General features: G+C 46.8%; 1 protein-coding gene across 1 annotated transcript in view; it reads right to left on the bottom strand.

The window, feature by feature from the left end:
- Positions 1-17,500, bottom strand: part of LOC125038928 (prolow-density lipoprotein receptor-related protein 1-like) — a gene marked incomplete at its 3' end in the record, with an annotated part of 23,000 nt that overhangs the window by 4,175 nt on the left and 1,325 nt on the right.

The following is a 17,500-nucleotide window of genomic DNA, read 5'->3' on the forward strand; positions in this document are numbered from 1 at the left end:
GTTCCCTTTGAAACTCACGCTTCTCTCCTAAGGTTGACTGACGCCAGAAAGAGTTGGTTTCTGTTCACGCCGACAGAATCAAGGAAATCTCCAATCGCCTTGGTTATTCTCCACACTTCCCTTCCCCTCTGGAATTATCTTCGTCTACGTTGATTCCATTTTATTTATTTATTTATTTATTTCATGTTTGTCTATCCACGATCTAGCGAGAAAAATATTGATTCGTAAGATGAATAACAACGATTATAAACGAGACACACAAAAAAAAACGAGAATAAATCAGTAAGTGAATAAACAAAATAAATACATAAAACTTATAAATAATATAAACAAATTGATATACGAATAAGTAAACAAATTCATAAATAAACACACACACACACACACGTCAGTAAGATAACAACTCAATAAATAAATCAACAACACAAATTCAACTCCTTTCCCGAAGAATTTAACGGTCAGACGTAGTTCGGCAGTTAGCGAATGTACAACCGCTCGTTTCACTGCACATACAACGAGTACCGCTTCACTGTGACACCCAACTCTCTCTCGTCTTCACAAATCTTACTGAACTCGACTCGCTATGATTCTTTTTCCTTTAATTTCAAACTAACAAAAGAAACGCTTCTCTTTGGCCAGTCGAGTCGCCGCGTCCTTCCGACACACAAGACATAAAAGACGATATCAAAACCCTAAGACAAATACGCAAATAATCCATAAAATGAATAGATAAACAAATAAACAGATAAATAAACATAATCAGAGCACTGAAGTCACGAACACTGCTCTTGAAAACCCCGATGTCAAGATACTGGAAAATCGCAAGGACTGAACCCGGCGACGAAGACTAACTAACATCACTAACGCAGACGATATTGGGAGGCTGGGAGGGAAAGGGGGGGAGGGGGAGGGAGAGAGAGGCTGGGGAAGACAGGGGGAGAGGGGAGGGGAGATGGAAGGGAGGGAGAGGCTGGGAGAGCAGGGGGAAGGAGGGAGGGAGAGGGGGTTTGGCAAGAGGATTTCTGACCAGTCATCGTCCTGGTGATCCTTCCCACGACCTGCTGAACGGCATTGCACGATCACACGCTGACGGACATTTTCACACGCAAATTCTCTCTCTCTCTCTCTCTCTCTCTCTCTCTCTCTCTCTCTCTCTCTCTCTCTCTCTCTCTCTCTCTCTCTCTCTCTCTCTCTCTCTCTCTCTCTCTCCTTTCTCTTTCTCGTTTACGTTCTCTCTCTCTAAGTCGGTCTTTTTGTCTCTGTTTCTCATTCTTTCTCACTCTTCCTCCCTCCCTCTCCTTCTCCCTACCTCCTTCCTCCCTCCCTCTCCCTCTCTCAAACATAGACTCAAACTCAAACACTTCTGTAACAATTCAGGTTCAAAGTGTCAATATCACCAACTGTCACGCGGGTCTCCTGGTCCCTCGTGCCCGCTGTAGCCAGGGCGTGCGTTATATGGCGAATGAACATGAACACGATAACGTGATATGAATGGGAAAGCGTCAGTCACTTGTTTATTCGTCTCTGCAGAGTATCATGACGTAAATCACGTATGTAAATTTAAGCCTTGCAATAAAGACCAGGGTAGGAGAGGACACGTCTAGAGCATTTTAATGGAGAGAGAAAAAAAAGAAGTAAGTAGGCTTTGTTGTCAAATTATATAAAGTCCAATCTTTCATGGAGTATTCGGACACACGCACACGTCTTTAAATATCCCGACACCTGTACACGAACACTCCATCCACGTCACACAAACACATACTCTGCTCAATCTTCCACAAACATACCCTCTCCCCTGTACCCCCCCCCCTAAGAGAGAGAGAGAGAGAGAGAGAGAGAGAGAGAGAGAGAGAGAGAGAGAGAGAGAGAGAGAGAGAGAGAGAGAGAGAGAGAGAGAGAGAGAGAGAGAGAGAGAGAGAGAGAGAGAGACCGGGGCTCTTGAATGAACGCCCTTCCCTCCCGACCCAAGGTGCGATAGGCCTTGTCACCGCGCGCCCGCCACCTCACGCCAGATAAGGAAGTTACGAAACACGATAAGGAAAATGCGTTTTACTTTTTTTTTTTTTTTTTTTTTCCACGAGAGGCGTTACGAGGGAGACGGAAAGAGAGGAAGGGGAGGAGGGAGAAAGGGAGAGGTCAGCAGGAAGAAAGAGGGCGGGAGAGGTCAGAAGGGAGAAAAGGGAAAGGGAGAATGGTGACGGGAAAGGGAAAAAGGGAAATAAGAGATGGGAGAGTGGGACAGGGAGGACGGAAGGAATGGAGGGGAGGGATAGGAGGATGAGGAGGAGAGAGGGCGGGAGGGAAAGAGGGGGAGGGAGGGGAGAGGGTAAGAGGGAGGGAGGGAGGGAGGGAGGACAGCGGAGATTTTCGTTAGAATGTGAATGTTTAAAATTGCTCACTTTGGAGATGTTTTAAAAGATCATGTTTCAAAGTTGAATACGTAGACGGGTGTTGGAACTCGGTTGTTTACTTCACCACCGGCAGCAGCTGTGGTCGCCTAACAGCACTAGGCTCTATTTCAGGGGTTTTGGGGGTAAATGACATTCTCTGTTCTAGTTTATTTACCTTATAATGTTATGTTTTATAAGTTTGTTAGCATTTCAAAGATGTGCTTCAATTGAGTAAAGTGCGTGAATTATTACTTGTTTAATAGTATATATGACCACGGTGCCACAGTTGTTACGTTTTACATAGTTTTGTTTGCAAGTTCTACGTATTAGTCTGGCATGGAAGATTAGGATGAACATGTAGAAAGTGTGTGTGTGTGTGTGTGTGTGTGTGTGTGTGTGTGTGTGTGTGTGTGTGTGTGTGTGTGTGTGTGTGTGTGTGTGTGTGTGTGTGTGTGTGTGTGTGTGTGTGTGTGTGTGTGTGTGTGTGAACATATCTATCTATCTATCTATCTATCTATCTATCTATCGATCGATCAATCATTCAATCAATATATCTATAAATATAGGGAGAGAAGTAAAAATAAAATAAATAGAAGGAAAAAGAGAAAAACAGACTAGACAGGCAGATATACAATACGCAAATACCCACAATAATTTAACCACCATTTTCTCTCTCCCTCTCCCTCTCCCTCTCCCTCTCCCCCTCTCCCTCTCCCTTTCCCCCTCTCCCTCTCCCTTTCCCCCTCTCCCCCTCTCTCCCCTCTCCCCCTCTCTCTCTCCCTCTCCCTCTCCCCCTCTCTCCCTCTCCCTCTCTCCCACTCCCTCTCCCACTCCCTCTCCCTCTCCCTCCCTCTCTTCCGCGCAGAGCAAAGCAGACAAACAAAAGCACGAGCACCAACCACGAAGTGAACACCAAAGAGCCGGGCGGGCGGCCGACGCAACAAGGCCAAGATTTCTCAAAGGTTCTTCTTCGCCTAAACTCTGGAAGGAGGTATGGGGGAGGGGGAGGGCCGGTAGAGGTGGGGGGAAGGTGAGGGCCGGTAGAGGTTGGGGGGAAGGTGAGAGAGGGATAGAGGAGGTGGGAGAGGGGGAGGGGGTAGAGGAGGGGAAGGGGGGAGGGGGTAGAGGAGGGAAGAAGGGAGGGGAGGGGAGGAGTTTTGAGTGGGGGTGGGGAGGGGAGTAAGGGGAGTGCGAGAGGGGAGGAGAGGAGGGAAGAGAGGAAGAGGAGAGGATTTGGGAGGAAAATGGGGGGGGAGGAGTGGAAGAATGGAAGGAAGGAGGAGGGGAAAGGAAAATAATAGGGGGGAGGGAGAGGGAGAAATAGAGGGAGAGGGAGAGGGAGAGAGAGAGGATGGGAGAAGAGAAAAGATAGAAGAAAGCAGAGGAGAGGAAGGGAAGATTAACAAATAAAGATAGGAGGGAGACGGGAAAGAGAACATAAGAAAAACGCAAAGACAGGAGGAAAAGGAAGAGGAAGAGAAAGAAGAGAAACAAGACGGGAAGGAGAAAGTAGCCAAAGGGAATAAGGAGGAAGATAAGAGAAGAACGCAAATAAAGAAAGAAGATTGAGAAGATAAAGAGAGGAGGAGGAGAAGAAAAAGAGAGAGAAGGGGGGGGGGAGGGGCATACCCGCCTGTGCCAGCAAGTGACTCAGTGCAACATCCGCCAGATATCACAGCTGATAACCACACACAGGCTCAGATTGCACTCAAAACCTCATCCTTATCAAGACTTAATTAAATCTTCGGTTTTTAATATATGTGTAACTGTTGTTGAGACAAAAAAGAATGTTTAATCTGTTTAACATTTGATTTCTTTATTTTCTTTGCGGATTTTCTTCTTTTTTTCGCTTTCTCTCGCCGTCTATCTTCCCCTCCTTCCTCCGTTCTTGTCATTTCCCTTAATCTCAATTTTTCCTTTTTCTTCTCTCTCTCACTCTCCTTCCCTCTCTCTCTCTCTCTCTCTCTCTTCCTTCCTTTCTTTTACTTTCTTTCGTTTTCCGTTTCCCTCTACCCCTTACCTTCTCCCTCTCTCCCCCTCCCCCTTTCTTTCTCCCCATCTCTCTCTTAACTCTCTCCCCTTCCTCTAATTCCCTTTCGCTTTTCCTCTCCTTCTCTTTCCCTCTCCCTCTCCCTCTCCCTCTCCCTCTCCTCTCCTCTCCCTCCCCTTTTCCTTTCCTCTCCCCCTTTCCCTCCCTCTCCCCCTCATCACTTCCCTCCCTCCTTCCAAAAAAAATCCAAAACCACAAAATACCCCCCCCCCCCCGCATGCCACCAGGGCCTCCTAACAGCACACAAACCTCGCAAAGCTAAACCTTGCAAAGCTAAACCTCGCAAAGCTAAACCTCGCAAAGCTAAACCTCGCAAAGCTAGACCTCGCAAAGCTAAACTTCGCAAAGCTAAACCTCGCAAAGCTAAACCTCGCAAAGCTAAACCTCGCAAAGCTAAACACAGGCGCTCCACCCCGCCCAAAATATGGCTTAAATCTGCTAGTACAACCGGATAGACTGGTCTGCTTTCGAGACGTGATACTACATGTATACAAATATGTACATATCATTATTATCACTGTTGGCTATTATCATCATTGTTATTTTTTAAATTACTGATGTTATTACTGTTATACATGCAAACATGCAAACATACACACGTATTTATACATTTATATGTATAAATGTATATAAGTATGCATGTATATATGTATATAATGTATATCATCATCATCATCCCGAATCAATCCAGTGCAGGATGTAGGCCTTTCCCAATCTTTTCCAACTTTATATATAAATATATATATATATAAATACATACATAAATATACATATATATATGAATACATATATATATATATATATATATATATATATATATATATATGTGAATACATATATCTATAAATACATATATATGAATACATGTGTATTCACATATATATATATATATATATATATATATATATATATATATACACACACACATATATATGTATATGTATAAGTATATATATATGTATATGTGTATATATATATACATATATATGTGTGTGTGTGTGTGTGTGTGTGTGTGTGTGTGTGTGTGTGTGTGTGTGTGTGTGTGTGTGTGTGTGTGTGTGAGTGTGTGTGTGTGTGTGTGTATAAAACACTAATACCATTAACAACAATAATCATCATCATCATCATCATCATCATAATAATAATAATGACAATAATAACAATAATAATAACGATAATAATAATAATGATAATAATAATAATTATTATTATTATCATATTATCCTTACTTATAACAAGAGACCGATTAAAAAAAGAAAGGAAAGATGGAAGAATAAAGAGAAAGAAGGAAGGGAAGAGGGATGGATGGGGAGAAGGAAGGAAGGAAGGATGGAAGAAAGCGGAGACGGGGAAAAGAAAGGAAGAATGAAAGGAAGACAAATAGAATGGAAAGAGCCATGGAGAGAGGGAGAGAGGAAGGGAAGGAGGGAGGAAGGATCGAAGGAAAGAGGGAGGAAGGATCGAAGGAAAGAGGGAGGTGAGGAAGGTAGGAGGAGGAAGAGAAACAAAGCAAGAAATTCGCGAATAAAAGGAATGGAGAGAAAATAAACAGAGAAACGGACGAAAGAACGAACGAGAGAACGGCCCAAAGGGAAAACGGACGAACGGGTGCTCGACCACCGGCTAAACCGACCACCGGCTAAACCGACCACCGGCGCTCCCGTACAACACCTTAATCGCTTAAGAAAGGGGAAAGACCTCCAAAAGAGCCGCTCGGTTTCGTGTAGGCTTTCCAAGGTTGGCCGAACCTTGGACTGTCCCCCGTGACCCGGTCGCTTTGTGTGCGTCTCCCCCTCGCGACGCCTCCTCCTCTGTCGCTCCTCTCCGTTTCTGTGTCTCTTTCGCTGTGTGTCTCTTTCGCTGTGTGTCTCTTTCGCTGTGTGTCTCTGGCTTTCTGTGTCTCTGGCTTTCTGTGTCTCTGGCTTTCTGTCTCTCTCTCTCTCTCTCTCTCTCTCTCTCTCTCTCTCTCTCTCTCTCTCTCTCTCTCTCTCTCTCTCTCTCTCTCTCTCTCTCTCTCTCTCTCTCTCTCTCTCTCCCTCCCTCCCTCCCTCCCTCCCTCCCTCCCTCCCTTAGTACACTTACCCAGTAAATCTGTGCAACATTATTCGAACCATAATAACCAAACACAAAGGACAAAATAAAAAAACCCAAAAACGAACAGAAAACACACAAAAAAAATCACCCATTTCCCTCCCATCCCCAATGCCGACCCTACGCCCCCCAAAATCCGGCTTGCAATGCAACACTGCAGCACTTCCGCGCCCAGAGAAAGAGAGAGATAGAGACAAAAAAAAAAGAAGAAAAAGAAAAAAGAAAAAAAAATCTTGGCAGACGGGAGAGAGAAGACCAAGAACCTGTTGTGTCTGGCGGGGAATTTTTGTCGCGCGCCGAAAGCCAACCGACACGTGGGGGCTTCGGCGAGGCACTGGGCGGGCCATGTGCACGGCGTCACGGGGAACGTGTGTAGGGAGGTTGGTGAGGGAGGTTACCTACGATTGTAAGTAGATAAATAAGTAAGTCGATAAATAAATACGTATATAAGTCACGGGGAACGTGTGTAGGGAGGTTAGTAAGTCGATAAATAAATAAGTATATAAGTTACGGGGAACGTGTGTAGGGAGGTTGGTGAGGGAGGTTACCTACGATTTAAGTAGATAACTAAGTAAGTAGATAAATAAGTTACGGGAAATGTGTGTAGGGAAGTTACCTACGATTGTAAGTAGAAAAATAAGTAAGTCGATAAATAAACAAGTATATAAGTTACGGGGAACGTGAATAGGGAGGTTGGTGAGGGAGGTTACCTACGATTGTAAGTAGATAAATAAGTAAGTCGATAAACAAATAACGGGGAAGGTGTGTAGGGAGGTTATATATAAAAATAAGGAGATAAATATGTAATACGGAGATAAATAAGGTTATGGATAATTGTAAGTAGATAAATACACAAGTCGATAAATAAATAAGTATATAAGTTACGGGAAATGTGTATAGGGAGCTTAGTGATGGAGGTTATGTATATGTAAGTAGATAAATAAGTAGGTAAACGAGTAACGGGAAATGTGTGTAGGGATGTTACATATAAATACAAACAGACACATAAGTAACGGGACATATGTGTAGAGGTGTTAAATATAAATACAAAAAGACACATAAATCACGAGAAATGTAAGTATGGAGGTTAGTGCGGGATCTTATTTATGGCTGTGAGTAGATAAATGAATATGAAGATAAATAAATAACAGGAAATCAGAGTAGTGATGTTTTTGAGGGACGTTAACTATAAATGCAAGAACATAAATAACGGGATATAATGTGTGCACGCAATCATTAAACAAGTGGATAAATAATCTAGCAGGTAAAACAATAAATAAACGGATAAATAAACCAGTAAGTGGATAAATAAATACAGAGGATATGAATATAAAGTAAAATGTCTTCGTGGCTCTCCCGCCATAGCCGCGGGTGCCTGCACTTTGCAAGGCTCGACCTTTTTCCTCCTTTTCAAGGGGGAGGGCAAGTCTATTTGTTATTTTTCCGAGACATTTTTTTGAATCTTGGGAATTGTTTGCATTCCTCTCTCGCTGACATCACACGAGAGAGAGAGAGAGAGAGAGAGAGAGAGAGAGAGAGAGAGAGAGAGAGAGAGAGAGAGAGAGAGAGAGAGAGAGAGACAGAGAGACAGAGAAAAGAACAGAGAGAGAGAGACAGAGAGAGGAGAGAGAGAGAGAGAAAGAGAGAGGAGAGAGAGAAGAGAGAGAAAATAAATAAAGAAAGAAGAGAGAATAGAGAAGAGAGAAAGGGGAGAGAGTGAGAGAGAGAGAGAGAGAGAAAGAGAGAGAGAGAGAGAGAGAGAGAGAGAGAGAGAGAGAGAGCATCAAAACGACAACGCGAGGAGGCAAAAGAGCGGGAAAGCGAGAAAACGCAAGACCGAGGGCGAAGAGCCCGCCAGCCTGGGGAGCGGCGGGGCCCTGCTTTCGCCTTCTCGTGTGAAAAACGTGAAACCGGGTTTTATTCCTCTGGCCGCCCTTGTGTGCGCGCGCCCGTTTCGCAACCCCCGAGGGTGTGGCCGAGCTGGGACGATCACCAGGCTTTCCTTTGCTCTCTTTTCTTCTCTCTCTCTCTTTTTCACTCTCTTCTCTCTCTCATCTCTCTCTCTCTCTCCTCTCTCTCTCTCTCTCTCTCTCTCTCTCTTTTATTTACATTTTTACTTTTCTTTTTTTTATGTTTTTCTTTTTCTTTTTTCTTTTTCGCTTTACGTAAGATTTTTTTTTTTTTTTCTAATAATGTTGCTTCTCAAAATTAGGGGTCTTGTTGTCGTTTTAAAATGCAAGGAGGGTGTGGGTTACTTGTTGCAATCTCATGTGCATGCAGACATAAGAACGATTCAGACACACACGACGGTCAGACACACAAACATGCATGCATTCAATCGTGAGTGCGTATAGAAAGGGAGAGGGGAGAGGGAGAGAGAGGAAGACAGAGAGAGAGAGGAAGACAGAAGGGAGAGGGAAAAAGAAAAGAAGAGGAGAGGAGAGAGAAGAAGAGAGAGAGGAGAGAGAGAAAGAAGAGAGAGAGAGAGAGAGAGAGAGAAGGAAAGTGAGAAAGGAAAGAGAAAGAAAGAAAGAAAGAAAAAGAGGAAAGACAAGAGAAGAAGCAGAAGAAGAAGGACGAGATAGGAGAGGAGAGAGGAAGAGAGGAGGAGAGCGCGAGGAGAGGAGAGAGAAAGAGCGAGCGAGGCGGCACATCGAGAGCGCCAATTGACCTTCGCCAGAAAGTTCCCTAAACAGTTACGTCAGCGTCTGTGTCACCAGATCAAATGACTAAGAAGATTTTACCAGAACTCCCTTCGGCAAGATCGCCTCCTCCTGCTCCTCTCCTTCTGCTGCTCCGCCTCCACCTCCTCCCACCGGGCTCCTCCCGTCTTCCTCCCCCAGTCCAGGCCCGGCCCACGCTGTCCCCGCGCTTTGTCCACCCCTTTGGGGGCCATTTTCCCAAATTTTTCGGCAAAAAAAAAAGGGCACCAAAAATTTGAAACCCTTTTTGCATTTTTTTTTCCTTTTTTTTTTTGGGGAAAGGGGCCAAAAAAAAAAAAAAAAAACAAAAAAAAAAATTTTTCCCCTGGCACCCACGGAACCCACCTGCACCCAGCACCCTCGTACCCTCGTACCCCCCCCCTTGGTCACCCCCTGGCACCCAGGGAAACCCTCCACACCATCACACCCCGAACCCTCGTACCCCCCCTTGGTCACCCCCTGGCACCCCCTGGCACCCTTGGCACTGGGTGGTGTCACAGCCAACAACGACACTTCCCGTTCCGTGACCCTGCGTGAGTCAGCACAACTGTCGGGCGAAGGCGAGGCGAAATGACCGAGAATCCGTCGCATCGAGGGGAGGGGGGCGGGGGGAGGGGGTGGGAAACTAGAAGGTAAAAGATGATGGCGGAGGGAGAGGAGAGAGAGAGAGAGAGAGAACAGAAGAATGGGGGAGGAGGGAGTGAGAGGGTGAGGGGAGGAAGAGGAAAGGAGGACGAAAGAGGGAAAGGATAAGGGGGAGATACCACGAAGGAAAGGGAATAGGAGGGAGCAAGAGCACGAAGGAAGGGCGGAGGAAAAGGGAATAGAAGAACAGAAAAAAGGAAGGGGGGGGAAAATTGAGAGACAGAGAAGGAGGGAAGGACGGGATAAGTAAGAGAGCGAGGGAAGGACGGTTGAGGGGGGCGACGGGAGAGGAGGAGGAGGGAAGGATGCAGGAGAGGAAGAGGAGGAAGGGGGGAGGAGGGAAGGACGCAGGAGAGGGGGAGGAGGGAAGGACGCAGAAGGGGGGAGGTAGAGGAGGGAGGGGGAGGAGGGAAGGACGCAGGAGGGGGGAGGGGGAGGAGGGAAGGACGCAGGAGGGGGGGGAGGGGAGGAGGGAGTAACGCGGATATGGTCAAGGATGATGCCAAGAAACTGGGGCGGGTGAGACTCATCACTATACAGAACACCGTGTCATCCCTCCACGCTAAGCTGCGAGGCGCCTGCCCTCCCTCCCTCCCTCCCTCCCTCCCTCACCCCCCCTCCTCCCACCCATCATTTCCCCCTTTCTGGGCCCTCTCCCTGAATCGCTTTCCCTCTACGCTTCTCCCACCTTCCCTCCCTCCTTCCTCCCTCTCCCTCTCCCTCCCCCTCCCTCTCCCTCTCTCTCTAACTCTCTCTCTCTCTCTTTTCCCCTCCTCCTCTCTCCTCCCTCTTCGTCCTCATCTCTCTCTCATCTCTCTCCTCATTTTTCTCTCTCTCCCCTTTTTCCGTCACTCTTCCTATCCCCCCTTCCTTCTATTTCCCCCCTTAAACCCTCTCTTCCTTTTTTCCCCCCCTCCCTCTCCTTCCCACCCACTCCCCTTCTCCCACCCCCTCCCTCTCCCCTCTCCTCTCTCCCTGGCCCCCGCGTCCCAGTCCCTCCTTCCCTCCGCCCATCAACACCCTGTCAACCCTGTCACTCTTTCATCCTGCCGTCACTCTGCAAAGGCCCCAGAACTCTGCCAACGCTCTCTGTTAACTCTGCCAACGCTCTCTGCTAACTCTGCCAACGCTCTCTGCTAACTCTGCCAGCACTGTTAATTTGCCAACGCTCTCTTCTCCCCCTTCTACCTCTGGCCAACCCCCTGTAATTCGCCCCCCGCTCTCTTTCTAACTCTCCAGCAACCTTCTTACCCCTGCCCCAACGGAACCCCTGCTAACCTACCAGCACTTTTTCAATCTGCAACGCTCTCTGCTAACTCTGCCAGCACTTTTTACTCTACCAACGCCCTCTACTAACTCTGCCAGCACTGTCGCTCTGCCAACGCTCTCTGCTAACTCTGCCAAGCCCTGGTTCGCTCTGACCAACCCCCCTCCCTCTCTAACTCTGCCAGCACTTCCCTTACACTGTCAACGCCTCTGCCCCAACCCCTCTCCTGCCAGCACGTTCACTCTGCCAACGCCTTCAGCTAACTCTGCCAGCACTGTTCACTCTGTCAACGCTCTCTGCTAACTCTGCCAGCACTGTTCACTCTACCAACGCCCTCTGCTAACTCTGCCAACACTGTGCACTCTACCAACATCCTCTGCCGAATCTCAACCTCAACCAACACTCTCAACATCCTCTGCCAACCCTGCCAACATCCACTCGTCGAACATCCACCACCAACTCTGGCAACATCCTCTTTCCCTGGCCCGGCCCCGCTGGGCCCCCCCCCCCCCCCGCTATAACCCTGTCCCGGGGCCCCCGTCTATTCCCCGTCCTTTGCTCTCGTTCTTTCATTTGCTCTTTCGGGACTTTTTATTAATGATGAAATGCTGATTATGCGAAAATAACGATGGAAAAAAATGTAAAAGGGGAAAGAGGAAAAGGGGGGTGGGGAGGGGGAGAGAAAAGAAGGGGGAGGGAGGGAAGGAGAGAGGGAGGTAAAGAGGAAGGGGGGAAGGAGACAAAGAAGGGGGGAAAGGGGAAAAGGGAACCCAGAAGAAGGGAGGGGGGGGAGGGAGGGGAAGAAGGAGGAGAGAGAGAGATAAAGATAGAAAGGCAGAGGTAAAGACAGGGAGACAAAACAGAAAAAAAGAAGCAGAGAAAGAGAAAGACAGAGATAGAGAGAGGAAGAAAGACGAAGTGATGACACTACGTACGACCTCAAGTTTCATTGCATGCAACTGCTATGACTTGCACACCCTCAACCGCAACCGAAGAATGCAACCAATCAAGGTGAAATGGCAAGGAAGACGAAAAATAGCGATAAAAAATAAGCATTAAATGAATTTAAAAACAAAAAAAAGAATATAATAAATTTTAAAATAAAAAATTTAAATTTAAAAAATATAATAATAATAAAATAATAATAATATATAATAATAATATATAAATAATAATAATAACAACAACAGCAACAACAACAACAACAATAATAAATATAAAAATAATAAAAATAATAATAACAATACCACCAACAACCAAACAAACAACAATAATAATAATTAACAACTAAAACAATAACAATAACCATAATAATACTGACAAATGAATAAAATCAAGCGCAGCAGCACGAGGGGAGGCATGGCTGGTGGTCGGCGGCTTTTGACGATGAAAAGTTGATGCTCCCTGAAAAGATGCAGCAGATCATGCCGGGCGCCAATACGAACAGCAAGCAACAGGAGGCATCCGTATTTGTGGGAATTAATGTGTGTGTGTGTGTGTGTTTTGAAATTTAAATAATAAAAAACACTTTAAATACCCTCCCCCACCATCTTCTAATCTTTTTTCTCTTTCTCTTTCTTTTTCCTTTTTCTCTTACCCCTTTCTCTCTCTCTCCTTTTAATATGAATACACAGAAAAAAACACACACACACACACACACAAAAATCACACAAAAACACAACAACACACACACACACACAGACACACACACACACCCCAACAAAACACACCACAAAAAAAAAAAAAAAAAAATAATATAAAATATATGTAATAATAATATATCATGTGTGCTTGTGTGTTTTTTTTTTTTCGTAAAAATATATATATATATATGAAATATATACACACACCACACCACAGCACGAGGACAATATAGACAGAATAACTAGTTTCGATATAAATATAACGATTAATTTTCAATCAACAAATTATTCACGACCACAACCACTGCCCCAAGTATTTTTAAAACAGTACATTAATAATATAAAAGAAATAAAAAAATTAGACAAAAAAAATAACGAACTTGAACAAACAAAAAATACGATTTCACACAAACAAAACAACAACAACAACAACAAAATGCAAAAGTGCCATCCCTAAACCCAAGTTGCAGGGTCATAAAAAACCCCAAAGGAAAAGCCTCAGCAAAAACAAAAAACTTTTACATTTGGAAACCCGACAGGCCCCGCCCAAGCTAGACAGACCCTCATTGTAATAATTATCTTAATGCCATTATCGTTATTAGGGATATAAACTAATGCAATGTTATCATTATTATCAGCTTGGCAGATAACGGTGATATCAAATGTTTCACTCAAATGATTCTTTGTTATCGTGTATGTGTGGATATTTTACATCTCCTGATCTTCAAATATACTATTAAAAAATCTTTGGTACACATAATACAATACAACACACACTCCTCCCCCCTCTCCTCATCCACTCTTCCTCTCGCTTCCCTCTCCTCCCCTCTCCCCCTCCTCTCCCTCTCCCTCACCCCCCCCCCCTCTTCCCTCTCTCCTCTCCCCTCCTCCCCCCCCTCTCCCTCCCCCTCTCCCCCCTCTCCCTCCCCCCCCCAGCCCCTCCCCCTCCCCCTCTTCCCCCTCTCCCTCCCCCCCCTCGCATCCCCCCCCCCCTTCCCACCCTCACCCCCCCCCCCTCCCCATCCCACTCCCCCCCCTCCCCCCCTCCCCCCCCCTCCCCCCCCCCTACCCCCCCCCCCGGCCCTCCCCTATTTTTCCCCACCCCCCCCTCTCCACCCCCCCCCCTCCCCCCCCACCACCCCCCCCCACCCCACCCCCACACTCCCCCCCCTCCCCACCCCTCCCCCCCCCTCTTCCCCCCCCCCCCCCTCTCACCCTCTCCCCCCTCCCCTCCCCTCTAAGTGTCGATTCATCACCGAAACTTCCCCGTTACGCCAGGGTTCCCCCGGGAGAGCAACGGAGAACCACCCCATTACAGCGTAATTACGTTATCTTGACAATTTGTTTGAACAAGCCGATCACCCAGTGTTGCCATTCAAGCGATTTTCCCGCTAGATCTAGAGCTTTTGAGTCACGACCTCAGGCGGGAAAATTTTAGATAGTTTACTCTACAGCTAGCAGTTTTATTATTATTTTTTTAAAGTCCCTTCTTAGCGGGGGAAAATTATTATCTTTCACTTTCAACGTCAAGCGAAGTCCAGTCTAGCTTAATTGAGGAAAATATTAAAGGCAACACAGCGGTAACCCCAGAAACATGAGAGCAACAGTCGGATCGCCCAAACTACTTCATATCAGCCAAAAATAATTACACATAACACTATCAACACCATTCTCCCTCCACCCTTCCGCCCTTCCCTTTCCCCCCCATTCCCTTCCCTACCCCATACTCATCCCGCTTTCCCCCCCCTTAGCCCCTATACCCCTCCCCTCGGCCCCTTCCCTTCCCCCTCCCCCCTCCCCTTCCCCCTCCCCCTTCCTCTTCCCTTCCCTTAAATAAAGAAAAAAACTGAAAACTTGACATAGCGGAAGAAAAACGAAAACAAACCGAAAGAGAGGAGGAAAATAGGAACAAAAGGAACAACAGAAATTTTGAAAGAGGTGGAAAATAAATTCAATAAAAAAAAGGAAAACAGAAAACTTGAAAGAGAGGAGGAAAAAGGAGAAAGACCAAAAAACAAAAAATCTCCGGCCCGCGAACAAAGACGCCTCTTATCGGGCCTGAGCGCTAGGATCCCAAAAAGACCTTTCTGAGCTTGTACGTTCCAAGGGGGGGGGGGGAGGAAGACTGAGGAGGAAAAAAGAGGAATGGAGAGAGAGAGAGAGAAGAGAAGAGAGAGAGAGAGGAGAGAGAGAGAGGGAGAGAGAGAAAAGAGAGTGAAGAAGAGGGGAGGGGAGAGAGAGAAGGGAGGGATGAGAGAAGAAGAAGAGAAGAAGAGAGAGAGAGAAGAGAAGAGAGAAGAGAGAGAGGAGAGAGAGAGAGAGAGGAGAGAGAGAGGGGGAGGGGAGAGAGAGAGAGAGAAGGGAGAGAGAGGGAGAGAGAGAGAGGAGAGAGAAGAGAGAGAGAGGAGAAGAGAAGAGAGAGAGAGAGAGAGAGAGAGAAACGACAACTAATAACTGCTTCACAAAAAAAAACAAAAAAAAAACATGTTTTTACTACTCTTGTTTCTTCTAAATCCAAACCATCACTTCCCATTTCAAATCATACCCATCTGTAAGCTACGGACTGTCATACTAATTCCAAAAGTACATGGCTTAATTAAATGTTATTATAACGCTACTACACAACTTTTCTCTCATCACTCCACTCACTCACTCTCCTCCACTCCGACTCCTTACTTTCTCACTTCACTCACATCACTCACTTTTCTCCTCTCCCCCACATCTCTATTCCCCCCAGAGTCTCTTCCTCTCTCTCACTCACTCTCTCTCCTCACACACACACGTGTCTCTGCCCACACAACTTCCAGCTGACCTTAACCTTGACCTTCCCAACGGTTTCGTAAATCCCCTTTTCTCTCAAGAACAGGACGGACTTCTTGGAGTAAATCTTACATCTCGCATTTAACTTACAGCGAGAGAGTAGTTTTTAAATTTATGTCGAAAGAGACTTGTTTACATAATCTTTATAATGCACACACAAGCATCCGTATATCGCACATCGCCACGCGCCGCGCTACACACAAATAGCAAACGCACTACACACACACACACACACACACACACTCACACACACACACAACACACACACACATACACAAATACACAACATACACCCATACACACACCTCTCACTCACACTCTCACATCACAACACCATACATTCATACTCTCACACTCATCACACACTCAACACTCTCACACTCATTACTCTCCCTCTCCCCTCTCGGCACTATATTTTTTACCTTTATATAATCTCTCCCTTCCCGTCTCGTCTCCTCTCTCCCCTATTCACTCATCGCTAAACAGAACACGTACCGTGACCCAATAAACACTACTGCTTTCCTATAATCATTTGGACAATTGGGTACCGGCTTTTTCAACCCACACGGGGAAGTTACCTCTCTCTCTTTCTCTCTTTCGCTCTTCTCCTCTCGTCTTTCTCTCTTCTCTCTCTCTCTCTCCCTCATTCTCCCTCTCTCCTCTCCTCCAATCATCTCTCTCATTCCATCTCTCGATCTCTCTCGTCTCTCTCTCCCATCCTCTTTCTCTTTCTCTTTCTCTCTCTCATCTGTCTTACTTCTCTCTCGCTCCTCTTTTCACGCTCTCTCTCTCGTATCCTTTCTCTCTCTCTCCCTCTTTCCCCCCTCTCACTTCTCTTCCCTCCCTCCTCTCTCTCATCCTTATTCCTCCTCTCTCTCTCTTTTCCCTCCCCCTCCTCTCTAAATTCCCTCCCTCCTCTCTCTCTTTCTCCCCTCTCTATCTTTCTCCCTCCCTCTCGCTCTCTCTTTTCCCACCGCTCTCTCTCCTTCCCTCCCTCTCTCGGCTCTTTCCCTCCCTCTCTCTCTCGTTCCCCTTTCACTCTTCTTATCCTCCCTCCCTTCTCGTCATTCTTCCCTCCCTCCCTTTCCTCTCTTCTTCCTCCTCCCGTTCTCTCTTCTTCCCGCCCTCCCTCTCTCTCTCTTCCTCCCTCCCTTCTCTCTCTTCTTCCTCCCTCCCTCTCTCGTCTTCTTCGCCACCCGCCCTTCCCTCTCCTCTCTCTTCCCCCCTCCTCTCTCTCGTTCTTCCCTCCCTCCTCCCAAGCTCTCCCTCCCTCTCTCTCTGCCCTTCCGCTCTAACCCCCCGTCTCTCACCTTCCTCTCCTCTCTCCTTCTCTCTTCTCCAATCCAATCCTCTCGTCCTCATCTCTCCTCTCTTCATCCTCTCTCTCTTCGCAAATCAATCCTCTCTCGCGCTCTCTCTCCTCTCTCTCTCCTCTCTCTCCTCTCTCTCTCTCTCATCATCACACACTCAACACACTCACAAAACTCACAAAAAACACACTCTCACACTCACACACTCACACACTCAAACACCTCCACAACACTACGACTCACCCTCTCAAACTCTCTCTCTCCAAACGAGAGGCAAGGTAAAGGGACTGCACGTCCCCTCCTCCTCCTCTCCTCTCCCCCTTCATCCTCTCCTCCTCCTCCTCCTCCCCTCTCCTCCTCCTCCTCCCTCCTCCTCCTCCTCCTCCTCCTCCTCTCCTCCTCCCCCTCCTCCCCTCCTTGAGCCTGTAACCCCCAAAACGCAAACTTGAGCCCCGCATATTAAAGTAATTCGGAATTTGCCGCAAGTGGGTCACCACTACAAGGTTACAAGGGCAGGCGGGGGGTCGGGGGGGGCCCGGGGGGGAAGGGAAGGGAGGGGGGGAGGGGGAAAAGGGGAGGGGG

The sequence above is a fragment of the Penaeus chinensis genome, chromosome 26 (assembly GCF_019202785.1).
Source record: "Penaeus chinensis breed Huanghai No. 1 chromosome 26, ASM1920278v2, whole genome shotgun sequence".
NCBI lineage: Eukaryota > Metazoa > Arthropoda > Malacostraca > Decapoda > Penaeidae > Penaeus > Penaeus chinensis.